The 11,770-nt window shown below is 45.1% G+C and overlaps 1 non-coding gene across 1 annotated transcript; it reads right to left on the bottom strand.

Annotated features, from left to right (window-relative positions):
- Positions 1-8,412: 8,412 nt before the first annotated feature.
- On the bottom strand, positions 8,413-8,519 carry LOC139000749 (U6 spliceosomal RNA). The gene has a single exon (XR_011469697.1). It is a non-coding gene; the product is annotated as a U6 spliceosomal RNA (small nuclear RNA).
- Positions 8,520-11,770: the final 3,251 nt, after the last annotated feature.

An 11,770-nucleotide genomic window follows, 5' to 3' on the forward strand; every position in this document is an offset into this window, starting at 1 on the left:
GGAACTTTCGGCAATAGAAGCAGAGTAATGGGGTATAACCCGTCATTGCAGAGTCAATATATCGCTGTCTTGCGATCATTATTGAAGAGCTCAGGGGTAAAAGTGAATGATGAGGCTCTTAAAAAATTGTTTAAGGCAGTCCAGCACACTGTTATTGGTTTCACCCAGAAGGAAAACAGCAGTTAAATCTTAATTTGTGGAAACAAGTTGGAAAGTCATTAAGGCGGGCTCATCAACAGGGAAATGCTATAGAGGCTGATGTATGGGCTATTTTAAATTTAGTAACATTAGCTTTACAGCCTTTTCAGTCGTATTCTGAAGATTATGAAAAAATTCCCTTGAGGTCGAGAAGTGCTGCACCAGGAGCTGGGTGTTTAAGTACTGAGCCTCTCTCTCCTGAGAAATTACAACCCCCTGAGCCACTCCGGTTGCGGTCAATGAACCGAAGGGGTCAATAAAGGGACAGAAAACTAGCTGTCAAAATGAATTAGGAGGGTATGAAAGAATAGCCTCAGCCAGCGATTCAGAGCTGGATGATTCATCTTCCACTGAGATGGATGATGACTTTTGCCCTCGCGCTAAGTTAAGGAAAAGAAGGGTGGCGAGAAGGGAAACGGAGATGAAGGAGCTGTTGTGGAGTCTAAAAGAGTTATTACTTACAGTAGTAAGGAAAAGAAAGAGAATAAAAGCCCTCAGGAGTTGGCTGCACCGCTGCCGAAAAGTGAAAATAAAGCGGCACTAGCCAATAATCCAGCATTAGCAGCTGAGCCTCCACCCACCTCCTGAGGACACAAAGAGCTGCTAATGCTCAATACCCTCAAGGGTTATATATATTGTTAATTATAATATTATTATATGTAATTATATTTGTTATTAATTTTATATATTAATTAATATAGAATTAATTTATACAGGTTATAAATTAATTCCTTATGATTGGAATGCTATAGCTAAGGCAGTATTAGCCCCAGGGCAATATCTGCAATTTAAATCCTGGTGCTGGGAAGAAGCCAGGAGAGTGGCGATGATTAACGCCCAACAAAATCCACCTGGATCTAACTTTGACCAGTTAACAGGAACTGGGACACATAGTAGCTTACAGCAACAGGTGCTGTTAGAGAATGCAGTTATTGCACAGATTAAAGCTTGTTTCTTAAAGGCCTGGACAAAAATGGAGGAGGCCGGCACCCCAGCCCAATCATTTTCTAAAGTTATACAAATAATAATATAATAATAATAATAATAATAATCTTATTAAAATCTTATATAAATAATTAATAATAATGACAGTGCTAATTTTCTAGCTGATGCATTCAAAACTGCAATTCCCATCTTGTTAAATGTTATGGATGTGGGAAAGTGGGACATATGAAAAAGGGATTGTCTGAAGACAAGAGTCCACAAGGGAAAGCTAAACATGCTCCCGGAGTTATTGATGCAGATTATGAAGGAGGAATCTTAGTTAAAATGTCTGCTTCTAGTATTAGAAATATAAAGGCTGGAGAGAAAATGGCACAGTTATTATTACTTCCCTATAAACAAATAGGACATACAGCACCAGTTAAGCAAACTGGAGGATTTGGTAGCACGGGAAGAAAGGTCTTTTGGCATACAGTCTTAGGAGACCAAAGACCTCAACTTACAGTAATATTCCCGGAGGGAATAAAAATTACTGGCCTGGTAGATTCTGGGGCTGATGTAACTATAGTTTCTACTTTGCACTGGCCTCAATCTTGGCTGGTACACAAGATAAATGCAACCTTTACAGGTTTAGGGACCTCACTGAAATTTTACAAAACTCTAATAAACTTGAATGTCAGGGGCCTGAAGGACAAAAGGGCAAAATACAGCCATATGTTGCCTCCATTGCACTATCTTTGTGGGGAAGAGATCTTTTACAACAATGGGGGGCTACAATTACTATACCTTCTTTACAGAAAGGCCATAGACAAATGAGTTATCAAGCTGGTGATAGCACCAGTGTTCTGGACCAAAATTTATAAAGGGGGCCACTCCAAAGCGCTTCACCCTGCCTTTAAAATGGAAAACAACTAAACCAGTATGGGTAGAGCAGTAGCCCCTAACAAGAGAGAAGTTAGAAGCGCTCCAAATTATTATGAAAGAACAGATACAACTAGGGCATATAGAAACTAGCTCTAGTCCATGGAATTCCCCTATCCTTTGTTATAAAGAAAAAAATCGGGTAAAATGTTAACTGATTTAAGATGGATTAATGAGATTATGGAGCCTATGGGACCTTTACAACCTGGAATTCCAAATCCAGCATTAATTCCTAAAAATTGGCATCTAGTGATTATTGATTTGAAAGACTGTTTTTATACGATTCCTTTACAACCTCAGGATCGTGACAAATTTGCTTTCACGGTCCCTTCATTAAATGACAGCCAATCTAATTAGAGATATCAATGGTGAGTCCTCCCCCAGGGTATGTTAAATAGTCCTACTATGTGTCAAGCTTATGTTCATCAACTTTTACAAATATTAAAGCAGATGTTTGCTACAGGCATTTGTGATCATTATATGGATGATATCTTATTAGCACATAAAGAAAAACTTGAGGTCGATAATATGTTACAGGACGCCAGAAAATTGTTTAAGGAGTATGGACTCCAAATAGCAGAAGAAAAAATTCAACAAACAGAGCTCTGGTTATATCTAGGACAGAAAATTTCAGCAAGCATTATTCAACCTCAAAAGGTTCAGATTAGACGGGATTGTCTCAACACCTTAAATGATTTTCAGAAACTGTTAGGGGATATAAATTGGCTTCGACCATCTATTGGAATCCCTACCTATCAATTAACTAATCTATTCCAAAGATTAGAAGGATCTTCAGATCTCAATATTCCTAGGCAATTGACTCCTGGGGCAGAAACCGAATTACAACAAATTCAACCAGGACAGTTAGATCATATATAATCATTACAGAATCTTAAGGTTTTAATTATTCATACTACACATTCCCCAACGGGAATTCTTAATGGGTATTTTTACCTAATAAACCGAGTAAAAAATTATCTACATATTTACAGAAAATTTGCATTTTAATAAAAAAGGCAAGAATCCGTTTGCGACAATTATGTGGACAAGATCCAGATGAAATAATAATACCCTTTAGTAAACAACAACAAGTAATTCATTGGCAATTATCAGATGATTGGCAGAGAGCCTTTAGTAATTTTATGGGAAAAATTCATAATATTTATCCTAAAGACAAAATAATTCAGATTTTGAAAAGAACTCAATGGATTTTGCCAAAAATAATTTCTCCTACCCCCCCCCCCCCCCATCTAGAGCAGAAACTTATTTTACTGATGCAAACAAACAAGGACTGGCTGGATACTGTAATTTTAAAGAAAATAAAGTAGTGCAATCTCCTTACCAATCAGTACAAAAGGCAGAATTGTTTGCAGTTGTCATGTTACTACAAGATAAAGACTCTATGTCTCTTAACATTATCACTGACTCTCAATATATGGAGTTTACTGTACAACACATTGAAATGGCTACTATATTTAATAATGGGTCTGATGTGCATGAACCATTTCTACAGCTTCAAATGCTCTTGCACGTCCGGCATGATCCTATCTATATAACACACATTCACGCTCATTCTTTACTAGACCTTTATCTACTGGGAATGTTAACATTGATCAATTGTTTAGTACAGTAACTTCCGCTCAAAGAGAGCATAATATGCATCATTCCAATGCTAGAGCATTGAAGGAAAAGCATAATATTACTTGGAGACAGGCTAAAAATATTTTTTAAACTTTCCCTCACTGTCAGCCATTCCACACTGCACGCTTACCCATGGGGGTTAATCCCAGAGGAAAAACTATTAATTCCCTTTGGCAAATGAATGTCACTCAGGTGCCAGAATTTGGCAAGCTTAAATTTGTTCACCATTCTGTTGATACGTATTCTCATTTCTCGTAGGCATCAGCGATGTCCTCTGAGAAAGCTGATGCTGTTATAACACATTTCTTAGAAGCCTTTGCTGTAATGGGCAAGCCCCGAGCCATCAAAACTGACAATGGCTCAGCATATTTATCAGGTAAGTGTCAACATTTTTTTCAACAATTTTATATTAAGCATATTACAGGAATTCTTGGAAACAGTACAGGTCAAGCAATTATTGAACAGCAGAACCGAATCCTTAAGGAAATGCTGCAAAAAGAAAAAGGGGGAGGAGAGCTGGTAACAGGCCAGACTCCCTGAAGAAGATTATTAAGAGCTCTATTTACTTTAAATTTTTAAAATTTGAATACAGATACAGTGCCAGCTGCTGAAGTGCATTGGGGATATAAAAAGGAGGTCCCGGTAGAACAACCTATTGTGTATCAAGATGTCACTACTAATCAATGGTGCTGGGTCTACCACAGCGGAAACAGGTATAAGATGGAGGTGGTGGACCTAGAGGCTTCTTCATGTAATTGACGGGGCCGTATGCATGGCCAGATTGCGACATCATGGCTTTAATTTTATCTTCTTCAGAAGCATTGGCTTCAGCCAGATTGGCAGTCTTTGTGAGCTGTGCCAGAAACAGATGCAGAAGAGTCATCAGTAACCGCTGAAGTGCCCATCAGTGGTTCAGTTCCACGTATAGCGTCCACCTTGCTTGTAGATTTCACAGCTCCAATAGGAATTCTTCTAACAATGACAGATACTTTCTTAGGAATCAGAGCATTGTCATCAGTGTATTCTTCCTCAGTCTGCGCGTTGGTGATCTGCAGGTCACACTTGGCAGCTTTCAGCTTCTCTCTCCCCATAATCTGCTTCTTTAGGTCGCCGAGGGAGATGTGCCGCCCATCAAAGGTGGCGATGGCAAAGTTGAGTTTGGAAGCGAATTTATAATGCACACAGGCCATGGTGCCAAAGGACTCCTAAGGAAGGTCGGGCGTGGAGACGTGGACACGCTCAAGATATGTCTAGTTGTCAACTTAAGAGCAGAATATGTCCGTACACAGAACACCCGCAAGACACCGAAGGACCGCAGGCCTCGGGTTCAACACCTCCTTCCCACAACAGGGGCGTGAGAACCGCAGTCCAGACCCCGAGCGGGGAATCACTTCAGGGGCAGGAGGGCGGATCAGGGTGGCAGGGCCAGGGGCTCCGCCAAGCGGCACTGCATCACCACGAAGCCAGCAGTGGGCCTTCACCAGGCTATGGGCATGGCCTCACCACCCAGGCCCCGCGGGGCGGGGGGGGGGGGCGGGGGGGTGAGGGGGGCGCGTCCGGGGCCCTTGGTGGTCTGTCACCGCCGCCGAGGCTCCCAGACGCTGCCCCACCCGAGTGTTCTGCGCTTCTCTCACCTTCCGCCCTTCGCCTCTAGTCTCAGAAGGGCAAGAATAGGCCAGGAAACTGCGAAGACCAGTTCTTCCTTTCTGTTCCGCCCCTTGTGGCTCCCGAGATGGCGGGGTCCAGTGGCAGCAGTTCCAGGTGTTCCCAAAGGTGTGGCTGGAGTCGCCTAAGAAGAAACGACACGGAGACAGCATTCCGTGGATCAGCAGCCTAGCCAGGTGCTAGCCAGGTGCTTCCGTGGCTTCTCAGTCCCGGGAACAGGTCTTGGCGAGATCTCTCCCCTGAAAGCTCCCTTGGAGAACGAGGACGACGACCGTGACCACAAGCCTAGGGACTGAGAAAAGCTCTGCAAAGAAGACGCTGCTTTCTTTTATAGCCCTAGAGCGTGGTGGGAGGAGCCAAATCAGCCACTGGCTTGACCAATCAGCCACCAGGACGAATGCGTCACCTGGTTGGGCACCAAGTTTAGGGGAGGACGCTTGCATTGGCGCTTCTGGACCAGCAGAGGGAGTGACGGCTCTTTGGCCCCGGGTGGACACCCTCCGCTCCAGGGCGGGGGAGACTGCTTGTCTGTGGAGGTGAGACAGACTTCTGACTGCTGCTGTGAGGGTCCTTCTTTTATGCCCCATGGGTGGGCTTCTTCCATGTCTTATATCAGTGTGCTCCGGTGGACTTCTGCGCTTATCAGGATACACGAGCAGAGGTATCAGGAGTTAACATGCAGGGAGTTGTTGGTCAGTAGTTACAAGTTATTTGTCAGGAGTTAACATGCTGATCGTTACAAGTTACTTATTGGGGTCTCAGACACATACACACACACACACACACACACACAAATTTAGTTCCTCTTCGAAGAGAAGTTTAAAATTCACTCTACTAAAACAATGAAATTTGATTATACTATCTTATACTAAATAAACTTTTTACTATAACATGCTGTCATAATAATTCCTAGATGGGGCTTTCAATTAGTGCACAGCCCGATGAGACAACATTCAGAAAATACCCACGGAACATGGAAGATAGAGAAGTTAAACGACATGATCAGTGAGAAATGTGCCAAATGCAAGAACTGAGACACCCCTCGGGGCAAATACAGTGGGGCCTAGACTTACAAGTGAACCGAATAACGATTTTTTCAAGATAGGATCCGTCTCTCAGCCGGCTATTTTCTTTGAGTTATGAGATAAAATTGGGGATGTAAGCCAGCTTCAGATACCCCACCACTGGTTGGCGTAGCCAAGGTCACAGTGAATGCCACAACATCAGCCCAGCATCACGTGTCTCACCCATTCAGTTTAATGATTTGACATAAGAGGAATTTGAGTTATGAGCTTGTCCCGGAACTACTTAAACTCCTGAGTCAAGGCCCCACTGTATCCAGCTTCCCGACGAGGGCAGGAAGAGATGTGGGGAGGGTGTGCCGTTGGAGAATGAGAGACCTAAAGGACGAAGTAACCACATGCAATGAAGTAAACGGGACTTGGCTTGGGTCTTCAGAAAACCAACAACAAAAGGCATCTTTGAAACAAACAAATTTGAATGTACAGTGACTATTAGGTGATATTCAGGAATTACGTTCACTTTTCCAGGTGTGATAATGGCTGAGGAAGTACTTTTTTTTCCCAGATACTCATCAGAGGATACTTGAGAGGGAAACAACGTGTTTGGATGTATGGCGTTGTCCCGGCCCAGCCCTTCCGCACCGCACCGCCCTGCACAGCACTGCAGACGCCTCCAAGATGCAGGCTCTCCAGCTGGCCCGGCCCTTGAAAGCACTGGGCGCACACCCCTGAAGAGGCGTGGGCGGTACTCCCTCCTGCTCGCCTGCTCCGCCCAACCAGCGCCACCACCTGGAGACTCTCAGCCCCGCCTTCCGCTCATTACCCAAGGTGCACCGCGCTCATTTGCATGTCCCACGGGAACAGGTGAACCCGGCAGCTCAGTCTTAGCAGCCTAGCTATCACCACGACCAACACGCGAGCCTCGGGAGGGGATCCTGTGGCATCAAATTCCCCTCACCATTCCGAGGCCACCGCCAAAAGATGGATCCAGTCACCATAAACCAAAAGCAGTGAGGTAGTCTGGTCTTAAGTACCTGGCGGGAGGAAAGCAACAGCGTGATCGCTTAGGCAGCACACATGGAAAAGTTGGAACATGACATACAGAAGGTTAGCTTGGGGCCCTGAGGGCACAGAAATCCTTATTTTTGCGCAAAGAAACATATCCGTGTAAGGCACTCTGTGAAATGAAAGCAATGCTCAGATCTTTGCAGTGGGGTATTTGTGCTGATATGTTACCTTACGTTTCCTTCATAAACCTCAGACTTTATGAAGTGGATTGATCTATGCTTTGTCTCCCCCAAGGAAACAAACTCTAGCGGCCAATGTAAGATGGTAGTTGTCCTCTATGATGTAAGAATAACAACAATCCCAAGGATGTTTGGTGAATTCCTATCAAACCATTTCTGAATTATTGAGTTACTAAGTGATTGCTGACATCATGAATGCTTACTGAAAGAAGTAAGCAACATCATCAGTGTTCATTTGTTGTGTCGAGTTGGACGTTGTTCAGCTGCGATAGAACTGAATCCTATGCCCTTTCTCAGACTCCAGGCTGTGCAAAGGCTAAGGCTGCTGTCACGGGGTGGCTACCAGGGGTGAGAGCAAGGCAGGCCGGTGCCCCTGGACCTCAGCATTTCAGGACAATTGGAAACTGGCTGGAAGTAGCAAGACCATTTGAATCTGCTTTCACAAGTATTCTTTGAGACCAGTTTTGTGGGCCTGTTTTCACTGGCCTTTAGGAGCGCTCAGAAATGCCGGTTTGCCTAAAACAGCCGGATTCTATGATGGAAAATGTGATCTGAATGTTTCCAGCCCAAACAAGGACTCAGAAGCAAGTACATACCAGGATCATTTGGTAATTAATTAAAATTAATCTGGTAGCCATGAACAAGGCAGAAGTCGGTTGAGGTATTCTAGGACCTCAAAGAGGCAGAGACTAGGTGTGAGTCCAGGAAGGCCCAGGTGCAGGGTCGGAGCAGGTCTGAAAAGCCCAAGTCCACGCAGCCCACAAGAGTGGGGTGTAAACAATATGAAAGGTTTCCCGAATTTGCGTGTCATCCTTGCACAGGGGCCATGCTCATCTTCTCTCTATGGTTCCAATTGTAGTATATGTGCCGCCGAATCGAGCACGCCGCTCCTGCCTCCCGCCAGGTATGTAAGGCGTGGTGAGCTCACTCCTTAGGGTTGATGGTGACTGGGTCGCGTCTTTTTGCGGTGGCCTTGGAACGGCGAGAGGAATTTGATGCCATGGGATGCCCTCCTGATGCTCGCGTGTTGACCGCTGTGACAGCTAGGCTGCTGCGGCAGAGACGCGGGGTTCACTTGATCCGTCAGGACATGCAATGGAGAGCCATGGGCACCTTGGGTAATGAGCGCCAAATGGGGCTGAGAGTCCACAGGCCGTGGCACTGGGTGGGTGGAGCAGGCGGGCAGGGGCGAGCACCGCCCACGCCTCCTCGAGCCCATGAGCGCTCACGAGAAGCTGCTTTTGAGGGCCCGGCAAGCGGGAGAGCCTCAGACCTGGGAGACATCCACGGTGCTGTGCGGGAGGGCTGGGCCTGGACAACGCCATACTTCCAAAGCACGTTGTTTCCCTCTCAAATATCCTCTTATGAGTATCTGAAAAAAAAAAAGACGTACTTCCTCAGCCATTATCACACCTTGAAAAGTTAAGGTACTTCCTGAATGTCACCTAATAGTCACTGTACATTCAAATTTCTTTCAAAGATGCCTTTGATTGTTGTTTTGCCGAGGATCCAAGCGAGGTCCCTTTTACCGCATTGTAAAAGGTTACTTCCTCCTTTAGGTCTCTCATTCTCCCACAGCACCCTCCCCATCTCTCTTCCTGCCCTAGTGGGGAAGCTGGATATTTGCCCCCTGGGGTGTCACCGTTCTTGCATTTGGCCCGCTTCTTACTGGTAGTGTCTCTCTCTCTCCATCTTACATGAACCTCGGGAAGTCCTAGGTCCAAATGCCAAGCGAGTGCCTGGGTGAGTGTTGTCGGCCTGCGATTGGTTGCTGGGGCGCGTCCCAGCATGACATGGTGTTGTCCCGCTGAACCAGGGACTCATGGGTGGTCCCCCGCTGACCCCTCCGCTGCAAATCAGCTTCTCCTAAGTGTTTCACTTAATGAGTTTAGAATTCACAGTGGAGAGTGGGATGCCGCTAGAACTGGTTGGCTTTTAACACTTTGCTCCTGTGTTTAAGGATGGAAACTAAAGGCACCTGGTGTCCGAGTTCTGTGCCCGGAGGAAGAAAACCGAGAAAACAAAAGCAGGAAAAGAAATGAGGGAAGAGTGCTGATGCGGTTTTAGTCTCTGGATCTTGCGTCCCAGTCCACAGTTTGGTTAGGGGAGCTAACGTCTGTCTCCTTCCTGCTACAGTGGTTCTCGTCCTTCCTAATGCCTGAACATTTTAATACAGTTCCTCATGTTGTGGTGACCCCCAATTTCATTGTTACAACTTGAACACAATTAAAGCGGAGCAATTTATCACAAAAACAATATGTGATTGAAAAGGTGTTTTCCGATGGTTAGGCGACCCCCCAAAGGGGTCGCGACCTACAGGTTGAGAACCGCTGTAAGGAAAAGGCTCTTCTGCAGCCACTTCATGTGGGTCCTGAGTGCTGGCTCTCCACACACCGGTCGGCTGCATTGATCGGCGTCCAATCAAGTTGGGTGGGTAAGAAAATAGCTCCACCTGCCCTCATCTCCGAAGGTAGCCTGGTGTTTCTTTTCTGGGTATTTTCTGGAAGTTGTCTTGTCAGGCTATGCATTTATTGAAGGCCCCGTCTAGGACAATGTGCTAGAGGCATTCAGATTTAACATCTCGGATTTCCTTATTCTGTTCTCTCCTTGCTATCGCACAGATGTCTTTTCCTCCTGTTTCTCCTTTTCCCCAATCTGCACATCCTCCCCCCCGCCCGCCCCCCGTGTGCGTTGCATACTTCACTAACTGAACACCTTTACCCAGCTCACTTTATGCCTCTGTCACTAAGCTCACATCTTCCCACCACACACGTGCATCGTTAAAACACTACTGGACTTCTGCTAAACTAAACAATATTTAGGATGATGTATTTGCACTTTGAAAAAAAAAAACAATTCTTGGTCTTACCACTGCTTAGTTATATGTGGACCTCCAGTCGCTTTTTACAGGGAGCTAGTGTATGAATTCGTTGGGAAGTCACATGCAAAATTTATTTTTTCATTTTTCTTATTGCTAAAAGTATTACAAAGGGTATTACATATGTGTCCTTCCCGCCCCCCCCCCCCACGCCCTTAAAAATCCCCTGGCTTCCCTTACCCCCCAGTGTCTTATGTCCATTGGTTATGCTTATATGCATACATACAAGTCGTTCGGTTGATCTCTTACCCCATCCCTCCTACCCCCCAACCTTCCCTGGCCTTCCCGCTGCAGTTTGACAATCAGTTTGAGGCAGCTATGCATCCGTATCTATTATTGTTCAGGAGTTTGTAATGGTCTTTACTATCCATGAATGAGTGAGATCATGTGGTATTTTTTCTTCATTGACTGGCTTATTTCACTTAGCATAATGCTCTTCAGTTCCATCCATGCTGTTGCAAATGGTAAGAGTTCCTTCTTTTTTACAGCAGCATAGTATTCCATCATGTAGATGTACCACAGTTTTCTAATCCAATCATCTACTGATGGGCACTTAGGCTGTTTCCAGATCTTAGCTATGGTGAATTGTGCTGCTATGAACATAGGGGTGCATATATCCTTTCTGATTGGTGTTTCTGGTTTCTTGGGATATATTCCTAGAAGTGGGATCACAGGGTCTCCTGAATCGAAGAGAGGCCTCTAGCGGTTTAGGCCAAGGCAGAGCAAGAATGGCAGATTGGCCGTTTCCAGGGCGGGGGAGACTGCTTGTCTGTGGAGGTGAGACAGACTTCTGACTGCTGCTATGAGGGTCCTTCTTTTATGCCCCATGGGTGGGCTTCTTCCATGCCTCATACTAGTGTGCTCCAGTGTCCTTCTGGGCTTACCAGGATACACACGCAGAGGTTAAAAGGTACTCATCAGGAGTTAACATGCAGGGAGTTTTTGGTCAGTAGTTACAAGTTATTTGTCAGGAGTTAACATGCAGGGCGCTACAAGTTACTTATCAGGGTCTCACACACACACACACACACACACACAAATTTAGTTCCTCTTCGAAGAAAAGTTTAAAATTCACTCTACTAAAACAATGAAATTTGATTATACTATCTTATACTAAATAAACTTTTTACTATAACATGCTGTCATAATAATTCCTAGATGGGGCATTCAATTAGTGCATAGCCCAATGAGACAACATTCAGAAAATACCCAAGGAACATGGAAGATAGAGAAGTTAAACGACATGATCAGTGAGA

The sequence above is a fragment of the Myotis yumanensis genome, unplaced genomic scaffold (assembly GCF_028538775.1).
Source record: "Myotis yumanensis isolate MYYU_CA2020_CCGP unplaced genomic scaffold, mMyoYum1.0.hap1 SCAF_27, whole genome shotgun sequence".
NCBI classification, from domain to species: Eukaryota; Metazoa; Chordata; class Mammalia; order Chiroptera; family Vespertilionidae; genus Myotis; species Myotis yumanensis.